Source organism: Garra rufa, chromosome 2 (genome assembly GCF_049309525.1).
Source record: "Garra rufa chromosome 2, GarRuf1.0, whole genome shotgun sequence".
Lineage (NCBI taxonomy): Eukaryota > Metazoa > Chordata > Actinopteri > Cypriniformes > Cyprinidae > Garra > Garra rufa.
This window is the reverse complement of record NC_133362.1, coordinates 32,541,717-32,553,847: the sequence shown is the minus strand read 5'-3', so window position 1 is coordinate 32,553,847 and position 12,131 is coordinate 32,541,717. Positions and strand designations below refer to the sequence as shown.

The 12,131-nt window shown below is 36.2% G+C and overlaps 1 protein-coding gene across 1 annotated transcript in view; it reads right to left on the bottom strand.

The window, feature by feature from the left end:
- Nucleotides 1-12,131, bottom strand: part of atrn (attractin) — a 93,838-nt gene that overhangs the window by 2,815 nt on the left and 78,892 nt on the right. The window lies entirely within an intron of this gene.

Sequence of the window (12,131 nt, the reverse complement as noted above, 5' to 3'; positions counted from 1 at the left end):
ATATATATATAGATAGATAGATAGTGAAGCAAAGTGAATTTTAATTAAACATTTTACACCACCATGGTCTGTAAAATTTGTATGCTCACTAAGGCTGCATTTGTTTGATAAAAATACAGTAAAAACAGTAATAGTTTGAAATATTATTACAATTTAAAAGAACTGCTTTCTATTTTAATATATTTTAAATTTAATTTATCCCTGTGATGGTAAAACTGAATTTTCAGAATCAATCAATGACACATGATCCTTCAGAAATCATTTTAATATGCTGATTTGCTGCTCAAGAAACATTTTTATTATTATCAATGTTAAAAACTGTTGTGCTGTTTAATATTTGTGAAAACCACATAGCTTTTCAGAAAGTTTGAAATGACAGCATTTATTTGAAACTGAAATCTTTGTAATAATATATATTTGCTGCCTTTACTTTTGATCAGTTTAATGCATTCTTCCTGAATAAAAGTAATAATTTCTGTAAAAAAAAAAAAAGCAGCATTATTTGAGAATCATCCAAAGAGCATCTTAAGCTTCATTGTAAGCAAGGACATTTGACGTACAAAGGATTCCATAAGATGTACTTATTAGGGCCCGAGCCCAAAAGGGCGAAGGCCCTATTGTTCTTCTAAGGGTTATTATTATTTTTTTTTTTTTTTTTTTTTTTTTTTTCTTTTTTTCAACCTTCCGGGCACTTTTGGGGGCCTTAACATACTCAAAAACTCTTGAAAATTTGCACACACGTTGGAATCTGCGGCCATCAGGACGCCAAAGAGGCTGGGACCCGGGCGTGGTTCAGGGCCTCTACAGCGCCCCCTGGAACACAGTTTGAAAACTTGATGTACTGCGCACACATACTTGCATGTATTGATATGAAACTCGGTACACATATAGATCTCACTGAGCCAAACAACTTTTGTACTCTATGTCATAGGCTCCACCTGACAGGAAGTGAGATATTTAGGGCTGGTTAAAAAGCGCATGCTCTGGAATTTAACGTACTCCTCCCAGGAATTCCATGGGATTGTCACCAAACTCGGTCAGCATGATCTCAAGACATTGGGGATGCTAAATTGCGAGGAGATTTTTGATATCTCGAACGGTTTGGCCGTGGCAAGGCGACAAAGTTATGGCGAGAAATGAGAAACAGGAAGTGTCTAATAACTGTTGACCACATTGCCTGATTCTGATGAAACTTCACCAGTTTGTTCGTTGTATGATGCCGATTCCATAAATGTGACTATTATGAGTCAAAGTTATAGCGCCACCAACTGGCAGCAGGAAGTGTGTCATTTTCAAAATGCTTTGAAATCAGCCTCTTAATTTTACTCGATTTTCTTTAAACTTCATCAAAATCATGTCAAAACACGGCCGATAAGAATATGTAAAGGGGTCGATGTTAAATCGAATGCTGTTGCCATGGCAACATGTCAAACTTTAAAATTAGATTCCTGTCTTTTCGAGGCAGTTAACATGCTTAGAATTTCATGAAACTCAACACACACATCAATATTAATGATAGTTAGACACTGGCAAAAGGTCATAAATGGACGTGGAGCAGGCACTCTATAGCGCCATCTTTTGACAAAAGTTGGGGGGTTAGTTTTTCCTACAGTCACCAAACTCTGTACATATATTAATCTCATCAATTTGGACAACTTTCTAAATCAAACTCATTAGCTGAGACCAACAGGAAGCCGGCTATTTTGATTTGAATGTGGATTTTTGGAAAAATCAGGCTGTAAACAAATTCACACTCCTTCTAAGAAAAATAAGGTATTCACACCAAACTTTTTTAACATGAAGAGAAGATTCTGAAGATGTTAAATTGCGAGCGAATTTGGGATATCTTGAACGGTGTTGACGTGGTGATTTTTTAAAGATGTAGTAAAAAACATAACCGTAATTTTTTTATATCTTTAAAGTGCAGCATCCAAACTCTTTACAACTTTTTTCACACAGAGATCTTATCATTCTGAGCAAGTGGTGTAAATATCAATTTTATACAAGCTTCTATGAATTAAAGAAAATTAAAAAAGAAATTAGAAACCTGCTGTCACTCTGCCTGTGCCTGTCTGTGTTCAGTCACCATTGAGTCACTGAAGAGTGACTGAAGGGGGGAGGGGTGTAAGGGAGAGAGACCAGTGGAACATGCTGTTTTGCTTAAGACCATCTTTGAGGAAGATGCACATTGCTGTAGCGTAATCGACATAAATATGTCTGATATTTTGAGAAAATATAAAGGGTCATTAAATCTTTCATTGTTTGTATTTTGCAGTTGTTGTTTTTTATTTATTTTTACTGAACTGTACCATGAACTTGTCCTATTCAGTCACATAGCAAAAGATTAAGAAAAATACAACTTTTAAGCATGAGTGAATAATCTTCATTGTAGACAATATTTTCATAGTGTTATTTATTGAATATAAAATTATAATAATTAAAAATTTCAAGACAAACTTTGACAACAAAACAAACTTTGCTGTTATCTGTTCAAAACATCCGAAAACCATCATTTTAAGATCAGTTATATATATATCGCCCCATTAAAACACTCAACTTGATTTTTAAAGATATTTTGAAAGAATTAAGCGTTTATAGAGCACTTTGTGTATTGCTGTACACCCACATGAACTGTGTTCATGTTCATGTTAATTCACAGTACATAAACTAAAAGATACTAATTTACCTTTAAACAATATATGAATACTTTTTTTTAGCTTAATATTAATTAACATTAATAAATGCTATTTAATTATTGTTCATGTTAACTAATATAGTTAATGTTAACAAATGAAACTGGATGGCAACATTTTATATATTGTGTGTATGTGTCTCTGTGTTGATTTTAAAGTGTAACCCTTTCAATTCTGTAAACTTAAAATCCAAACTAGCAGAGGGTTACTGTGAATGCATTTGCCAACTGTGCACCGTTTTCCTTATTGATTCTTAGTTATGTAGCGCTTAAGAGTGATGTCTTATAACAGGAGTCACCAGCAAAGCAATATCCACATACAAATTGTACAGATAGGTAACGATTTAAGCAGAAGTGGTGAATGTAATGCAAGCAATAATAACATTTTGTTATCATCATGAATTACATGTTCTTATCATCATCATCAGAATATAGGGAAAATGTTCACATTTGGTTCACAGTTGGCATTATCTGAAGTCCTTGCAGGGGATTAGGTTTATAGCAAACTCCTCCTAGACATTTAATGAAATCAACATTATATTTGGTCAGTCTGATCTAGAGGCCTTAGAGATGTTAAATTGTGAAGATCTTGAGTTTCAGTAAAGGGCGTGTCCGTGGCGGCCTGACAAAGTTTGATGTTTCGCCATGGACATAAGTGTAATAACTCAGCCATAAAATGTCTGATCTGCCTCAAACTTCAGAGGTTTGGTAAGAGTCCTGGCCTGAAGACACCTAAAGGCCAATATTCAGATATTATCATAGCGCCACCTGTTGGCAGCAGGATATAACATATCTTTCACTAACTCAAACATACCAAGGTCAATCTGCACCAAACTTCATATGTTTGATGAAAGTGCCAGCCTGAACACATCTACATGCCAATAATCAGTTATAGGCATAGCGCCACCAGCTGGCAGCAGGATATTTGGCACATTTAAGTGACTTTGACATATTTCTCCTATTTTTGCTGTATTAAAAGCATACTGCCCACCATTAGCTGTGTTCCTAAAGCCACCGGTCGGCAGTGAGCCCGTGTGCGAGGGCCCGTTCATCGCTGCTTGCAGCTTTAATTTAATTTTTGATCTAGAAATACAGCAGTACCATACATATTTCTTATTCTTTTAAAGACTTAAAAATTAATTCCAGACTTAACAGAAAAACATGAACATTTTTAATATGGTCTAAGGCAGTTTAACCCCATTGTACATACAGTGCCTTGCGAAAGTATTCATACACCCCATACACCATAATGACAAAGTTTGTAACAACTTTGCAATTTATTAGAAACAAAAAACTGAAATGATTCCATTGCATAAGTATTCATACCATTTTTGGGGACACTTGAATTTTAGCTCAGGAGCACTCATAATCACTAATAGATGTTACTACACTTTGAGTGGAGTTAAACTGTGGCAAATTCATTTGATTGAGTATGATTTTGAAAGGCACTCCTCTCAGAAAAGGTCTAACAGCTGAAAATCCATAACAGAGCAAAAACCAAGCCCTGAGGTCAAAATAACTGCCTGTAGAGCTCAGAAACAGGACTGCGTCAAGGCAAGGATGGGGAATTCTGCTGTTTACAGAAGCATGTAGCCTCTATTATCCATAATGGAAGACGCTTGGAACAACTAGGACTCTTCCTAGAGCTGGCCTCCTGGCCAAACTTAGCAATTGATGGAGAAGGGGCTTGTTATACTGGTGACCAAGAAGCTGATGGTCACTCAAGTTGAGTTCCATGATCATATATGCAGATGGAAGAAAATTACAGAAGGACAAACATCACTGCACCTCTCAACCAATCGGTGTGGCCAAACTCAATCCTGTCCTCAGTGAAGACACATGAAATCACACTTGTAATTTGCAAAAAAGCACCTAAAGGAATCTCAGACTGTGAGAAACAAGATACTCTGTTCTCTGGCAAACCTCAATTCCAAACATTATGTTTGAAGGAAACCAGGCACTGCTCATCATTTGCACAGTAGAAACCCAAAAGTAAATTGTGCTGGTAGCAGCCTCATATTGTGGGGGTGTTTTTCAGTGACAGAGTACAAGGAAAGCTAAATGCACCAAATCGAGATAGCCTTAATGAATGCCCAGTCCAGAGCATTCAGAACCTCAGATTGGGCAAAAGGTTCACTTTCCAACAGAACAATGACCCTAAGCACACAGCAAGAGTGGCTCATAGACAACTCTGTAAATGTCCTTGAGTGGCCCAGCCAGAGCCTGGACTTGAACCCAACTGAATATTTCAGGAGAAACCTGAAAAAGTCTGCCAGACCCCATCCAAACTGACAGAGCTTGAGAAATGAAGAGGTGAGGGGAAAAATGGCAGAAGATTGCCAAACGTTGATGTGCATATCTTGCTGCATCATACCCAAAAAGACTTGAGGCTGTAAAGGTGCTTCAACTAAGTACTGAGTTAAGGGTATGAATACTTATGCAATATACTTATTTCAGTTTTTTTTTTATTTTTATAAATTCATAGTTATTACAAATCTGTTTTTGCTTTGTCATTATTGTGCATAGAATGTAGATTGATGTGAGAAAAAAACTTATTTTAAACAGTTTAACATAAGGCAGCAACATAAGATCACTGTAGAACACCTAATATATGCACACTTGTGAAACTGACATTATAATGCTATATTATAATTTTAGCAATTTAAAAGAAATACATAATTTTAATTTCTAATATTTTCCAATTATCCTTAATATACAACTTTAATATATAACTTTGACATATGTCATATCGGTTTACTGGAATGACTACTATATTCCAAGGTACTGTACTTCAAAAAATACCATGGGGTACATGCACAAAACCTTTTTTTGTCTTTTAATGCATGTGTGGAGCAGGGCTGAAAGCACATGACCTTCTGTTTTTGAACACGCACAAATCATATTCCAGCTTTGACCCATTTCACACTCTCATTTTGCCCTTAGTCCCAAGACTTACATAAACTATTTTATACACACACACTCGTTATTTTTGACTTAAGTGCTGATTTTCCCCAGTGTGCATGTGTGGTATTAGTGCATGTGCATCAAAAAGACTGTACAATGACTGAGTGTTTGCGTGCTTACTGCGGCTCTCCAACCCCTCATTCACACATTCTCCCCTCCGTACAGCACACATGCATATTCATACCTCCTTCTCTTCATATATTCTTCTCTTTAAACCACTTTTTATCCTACCGAGGCCAGTTCACCCCCTCACTCCTCTCTATCTCTTTCCTCCTAGCACTTTCCCACTGTCAATTCAGAGCAGGGGGAACGGCATTTATCTTTCACGCCATACACACCTACTCCTCCAGCACACAAAAAGAAGAAACTCCTAGTAAAATTCAATTACAGCCTCTGAGTGCAACGGTATGAGCATGGAGGGGCGTATTGCTGCATGTATGCATTTATATATTTATATATTTATATATATGCGTTCATTACGTTTGGGCTCAGGCAATTATCTGAGGCAACCAGACTGAGCAAACAGAAGACAGGTTCTGTTTAATTAACTCTTATAATTAAAGAAAACGAGAGTGACGGTGAGTGAGTGAGCGAGAAAGCAGACATATACTAAATGTGTCAGAGGCCACATTATGTCCACTGAGCTTCTGCGTGCATCGCTTTGTGTTAAGTCGTGTTTACTTTGGTTTCACACCCTCTGGGTCTTTTCAATGAGATTTGAGACAAATAACTGGATTTATAGCTTTTTGCTATCAAGGATGGCTGGATTGTAATTACTTTTAAACCTTGATAGTGAGCATAGGACATTGATGGAGCAGGAGTGAGAACATAGGAAAGAGGTAAATCCAAGTTGGATCTTTACTCTAGGGCTGTCATTACAGTGTTAGGACAGCAAACAAAACAAAACAGTAATTGTAAACCAACAATTCCTGAAATCAAATATAGCTGTAATACTATGTAATGCAGTTATTAGTTGCAAATTTCATAGTGGGGTCAATAGGCCTTGAAACTAAAGTAAACAGAATTGAAGAAAGCTCTATTAAAAGTAGTCACTAGAAGTGTGATGGTTTAAAGTTGCTGAGCACCACAGAATGAGGTTTAAAAGACAGAAGTTCTGTTCTAAAACCCAGTGAGTTGTCTAACGAGACAGCACTCGAGCCACATTCCCAAAAATCTATACTCTAGGGCTGCAACAACGAATCGATAAAATCGATAAAAATCGATTACTAAAAGCGTTGGCAACGAATTTCATAATCGATTCGTTGTGTCGCGCGACGCAGAGACATTTGGTTGTTATTATATATATTTTAAAAAAAATTGAGCGCAGAGCGGACACATTCGGTCTCTCTCCCGCACTGATGCCAGCAGAGTTCGGCACCTCATAAGCTGTGTTTCCATCCAAAAATGCGAATTTAACTTATGCGCAAAACTGGAACATTTGAGCATAAAGCACCGTTTCTACATTATATATATATATGCTGCCCCGATTTATATCAAACATGTTTGATATTTAAGCCTACTTTGGCTAGCGTACTTTCACAGCAGCCAATGCTCGATCGCAAAACAGCTGCTGTACGGGTCGTTGGATAGTGGAGATGGAGAAAACTACTTCTATAGTTTTTGTAACACTGTCTGTCTGTATAATGTGTCGAAAACATACCACAACCGTAAGGAGAAAGAGGAGCTCTGCTGAGGTGAAATCGTCTCAGTTTTGAATAGGGCTGTGACGGTGGAACGTTGTTTTTTTATATATAGCCTACACTTCAGTCAGCGAACAAGCAGCCTAAAAACGCTAAAATAAATCAAAGAAATAATATGTTTAATTAAGAAAGTAGCCTAAGAATATTATAAAGGTTATTAAACAAACATTCCTTGCAAAAATGTCCGACAGCTCATCAATTTTTGGCCGACTGAATTTCCAGTCCGACTGTCTTTTTTTCTCTTTCTCTTCCTCATTACACAGCTGCTGATTTTAATAGCAAAGTGATTACATTTATTTTCGTTCCTTTAGTTTATAAAGTTAATTTAGAGATATATTTGGAACACTTTTTGTTTGTTAAATTCAAGTTTTTGTTTTTTAAAGTTATACCTAGCAAACAGCGGCAGACAGATCAAAAGCCTGCTTAATTCATCGCGATTTAAATTAAAATCCATTGATACAAAAAACTTAAAACATATCACAATATTAGTTTAATCATTCAATCAATATAAATCCAAAGTTTGTGCGGAGAGAAGCATGGAGACGTGCAATGTGGAATTTCTTTTTTGCTCATAAAGGTAAGAGTAATTTACCACCCGGGCCGGAACTGTAAAGGGTCTACCTTAGTTTGTGTGTACAAACAAACTTAAAGAAAACAAACAGAATACGCTTGATATCTTTGGTTTAAACAGGAGCGCTTCACAATAATTAACCGAAACCCAGGTAATTGCCTCACAAACACAATATCTATAGAAAGCTTTAAATTATTATTTTACTATAAAACGAAATAATTAAAATCGAAAACAAAACTCTTTCTTTAGCTAATCCATAAAGATGCATTAGGCATTAATGAGCAGATGGCAGGATCGTCAATTTCATCTTTGCAACACTGAATCAGAAAATACTAGTTTATTAATAAGTAATTCGAATATTTTCTTAATTTTTGCCTTGACACATTCATGGTAATTACTTTTGCTGGGGCTTTGAGGCCAGTTTTGCGTGCATTTGAATGCGGAACTCTTCCAGCTGGTCGCTGCTGATGGCAGGACACTAAACACCGCCATGGCAGAATGAATGTAGCAGAAAGTTAGTCAAGTTATCCCGTTCCAGCGTGCAAAGTCACATGACTTTTTTAATGCGCACTGAGGAATTTAATTTGAGAGGCTTCTTGATGGGAAATGCAGCATGTACACCACAGCAAGCCGCTGTCTTGACGGATAGTAATTTTAGTTTATTTAGTCTATATATTTGGCAGATGTAAAGCATACATGTGTATGTTTTTTGTGTTAGTCCATTTTTATTTTATTATTATTATTATAACAGTTCAAGGAGCAACATGTTCGTGCACTTTCTAAAGATTTTAGTTCTGTTTTTGAATAAAGGGTTGTAAATCCCTTGTTTTTTTTTTTATCCGATTCATCGATTAATCGAAAAAATAATCGACAGATTAATCGATTATTAAAATAATCGTTAGTTGCAGCCCTACTATACTCTACCTTAAAATGTACCTCATTTTTGCCAAGTTGTCAGGAGGTATCACAAAGATAAGGCAATCCTAGAAGTCATTTTGGAGAGCTCTGTGATTTGAGTGAAATATATTTTATTTACCACTTTAAAATCAAAAGAAATATTTCATTTATAGTGTTGGGTAAAACATCGATTTTCAAATTAATCGCAATGTTTATTTCAACTATCCAGATATCAATTCTTAAAATACTATGATCGATCTTTTATACTCAATTCCTATTTTCAGTGGCCGCATGAAAAAGGAAAAATACCTCTGCATAGTTTGGGCCCTGTTGTTAATATTTAACATGAATATTTTTGTAATGTACCCAGAAAGTTCCCCTTATCAGTGCTTTTCCATAGTTTTCCCACACTGCTAAATCAATGCTGCTGCTGAATCCTCAGCACTGCAGAAAAAGAAATTAAAATTTTACTTGAGTTGTGAATGTAAGTTTGAAATCTGTACAAAATGTGATGCAATAAAGTTACAAGGTACCATCAAATATGGGAACGAAACTTCTTTCTATCACGGATCGGATGCAAAAACAGACTTACAACTAGGGCTTTCATGATTTCTTGATTCAATTTGAGTACTCAATTATAAAAAAATCCTTGATTGAATTTTGCCCGTGTCGAGTAATTGGTAAAATACCGGAAGTGGGGCCTTCCATGGACGAGAATCAATGAAATGCATTATTAGACCTTTTTCTAATGCTGGATGTTATATTAAACTGATTTAAAAGTCATAATTAATGCATAATATTATTGTGAATTCACAAACACTACGATTCAATTAAATAAATATACGCGATGCAGGTTTAATGTATGCTCCTTAATTATTTACATGCGTCTCATAGCGGCTCCGTTCACAGTAAATGCTGCTCCACACCAACAGTTATCATTTACATGTGTAGAGCATCTCAAACTCCATCTCTGCATATTGCTGTGAGTTTGAGTTTATTATAACGTTTATCTGTGAATGCAACATTTCATTGCCATTTTATTGGATCTGTAAGGTAAATCATTTATAAACCTACATCAACACAGGAGAATACATCATCTTTCAAAATTTGCTAACTGTCCGTCGCAATTTCAAAATAAAAGCTCAAACTCTCACTCTCACAGTTTACATGTTTTGATGTTCACATATTCAAGAAATTACAGTGGCTGTAGCATTTCTGTTGTAAAGAAATAGCCAAATATAAAATATTAAGTGGACATTTGAATTACATGTTGTTTAGTAGATAATATACAAAGATTAAATTGTGCTGTAAAGTGTAAAAACAATCTTTAGGCCATTGATGCCCTCTGCAGTCATTTGTTGTAATGCATAATGTACATCAGTTCAATAAAACCATATGATTATTTTTTTTTAATTGAGAATTGTACATCTCAATTGTATACATCTGAATAAATAAGCTTTCCATTGATGTATAGTTTGTTAGGACAGGACAATATTTGGCTAAGATACAACTATTTGAAAATCTGGAGTCTTAAGGGTGTCTTTAAAGTTGTCCAAATGAAGTCCTTAGCAATGCATTTTAAATATCAAATTTAAGTTTTGATTTACTTACGGTAAGAAATATCTTCATGGAACATTATCTTTACTTATATCCTAATAATCCTAACATAATTATCCTAATAAATTTTGCCATAAAAATCTATAATTTGACCCATACAATGTCTTGGCTATTGCTACAATAGCGTGCTACTTGTGACTGATTTTGTGGTTCAGGGTCACATATGTATTGTAAGTAATTTTAAAGGCAATCGTTTGATAAGGTCTATTTTTAGTACTTCAAAACATATATATTTATCTGATTACTCGATTAATTATCCGAATAATCGACTGATTACTCTATTACCAAAATAATCGACAGCCCTACTTACAATGCAAAATTAAACGTCTACGAATACCTATAATTAATTGTTAACCCTGGGTAAAGTATAAGCAGTGCAACCCCTTACATTGCTCGGATGTGTGACAATTTCATGCTAGGTGAGTAAATGACTATCGTTAGTCACTTTATAGCAAAGCGAGTACAATATTCCCATTGATATCAGTGAATGTGTAGGCTATCTGACACCTAGTGAACTCTAGTGTGTAGGTGCCCCACTCACTGTCGCTTAAATGAGCGATCAATTTCCCTCACACATGCAAAAAGAAAAAGAACAGTGTCACATATACCATGCAGAATTGACGCGCTATATGTAAATGATATTCTTTCTTTTCTTTCCTGTCGAAATGACTGAGTTAGTTTGGATTTATTCAGCCTTTAAGACTAAGCAGAAAGTAGTGGGCGGGAATAATGTGCAATACATATGGATGTGTCTTCGTAAAAAGCTGTCATTTTGTACAGAAAATCAGTTTCCAAATCATTCATATATTCATATATATCTGTCGAGTCTCGTAAGTATGCTAAGAAATGTACTAGCCAATGGCAGTTCTATTGCCAAAGGGTTTGTAGAAGGTTGCAGATAACCCGGGATTCAGTTTACCTAAGATTTTGAATGACCCAGGGTTAACTATTACAAGTGGGAAAAATTGTTATGAAACACTTATAAATATATATATATATACAGGTCCTTCTCAAAATGAAAATGAAATCTTCATCTCCATAAAGCTTTTCAGCAGATGGAAGCATGAAGTGCTCCAAAATCTCCTGATAGCTAGCTGCATTGACCCTGCCCTTGATAAAACACAGTGGTCCAAAGTACTTTTTTCGGATGAAAGCAAATTTTGCATGTCATTCGGAAATCAAGGTGCCAGAGTCTGGAGGAAGACTGGGGAGAGGGAAATGCCAAAAAGCCTGAAGTCCAGTGTCAAGTACCCACAGTCAGTGATGGTCTGGGGTGCCATGTCAGCTGCTGGTGTTGGTCCACTGTGTTTTATCAAGGGCAGGGTCAATGCAGCTAGCTATCAGGAGATTTTGGAGCACTTCATGCTTCCATCTGCTGAAAAGCTTTATGGAGATGAAGATTTCATTTTTCAGCACGACCTGGCACCTGCTCACAGTGCCAAAACCACTGGTAAATGGTTTACTGACCATGGTATTACTGTGCTCAATTGGCCTGCCAACTCTCCTGACCTGAACCCCATAGAGAATCTGTGGGATATTGTGAAGAGAAAGTTGAGAGACGCAAGACCCAACACTCTGGATGAGCTTAAGGCCGCTATCGAAGCATCCTGGGCCTCCATAACACCTCAGCAGTGCCACAGGCTGATTGCCTCCATGCCACGCCGCATTGAAGCAGTCATTTCTGCAAAAG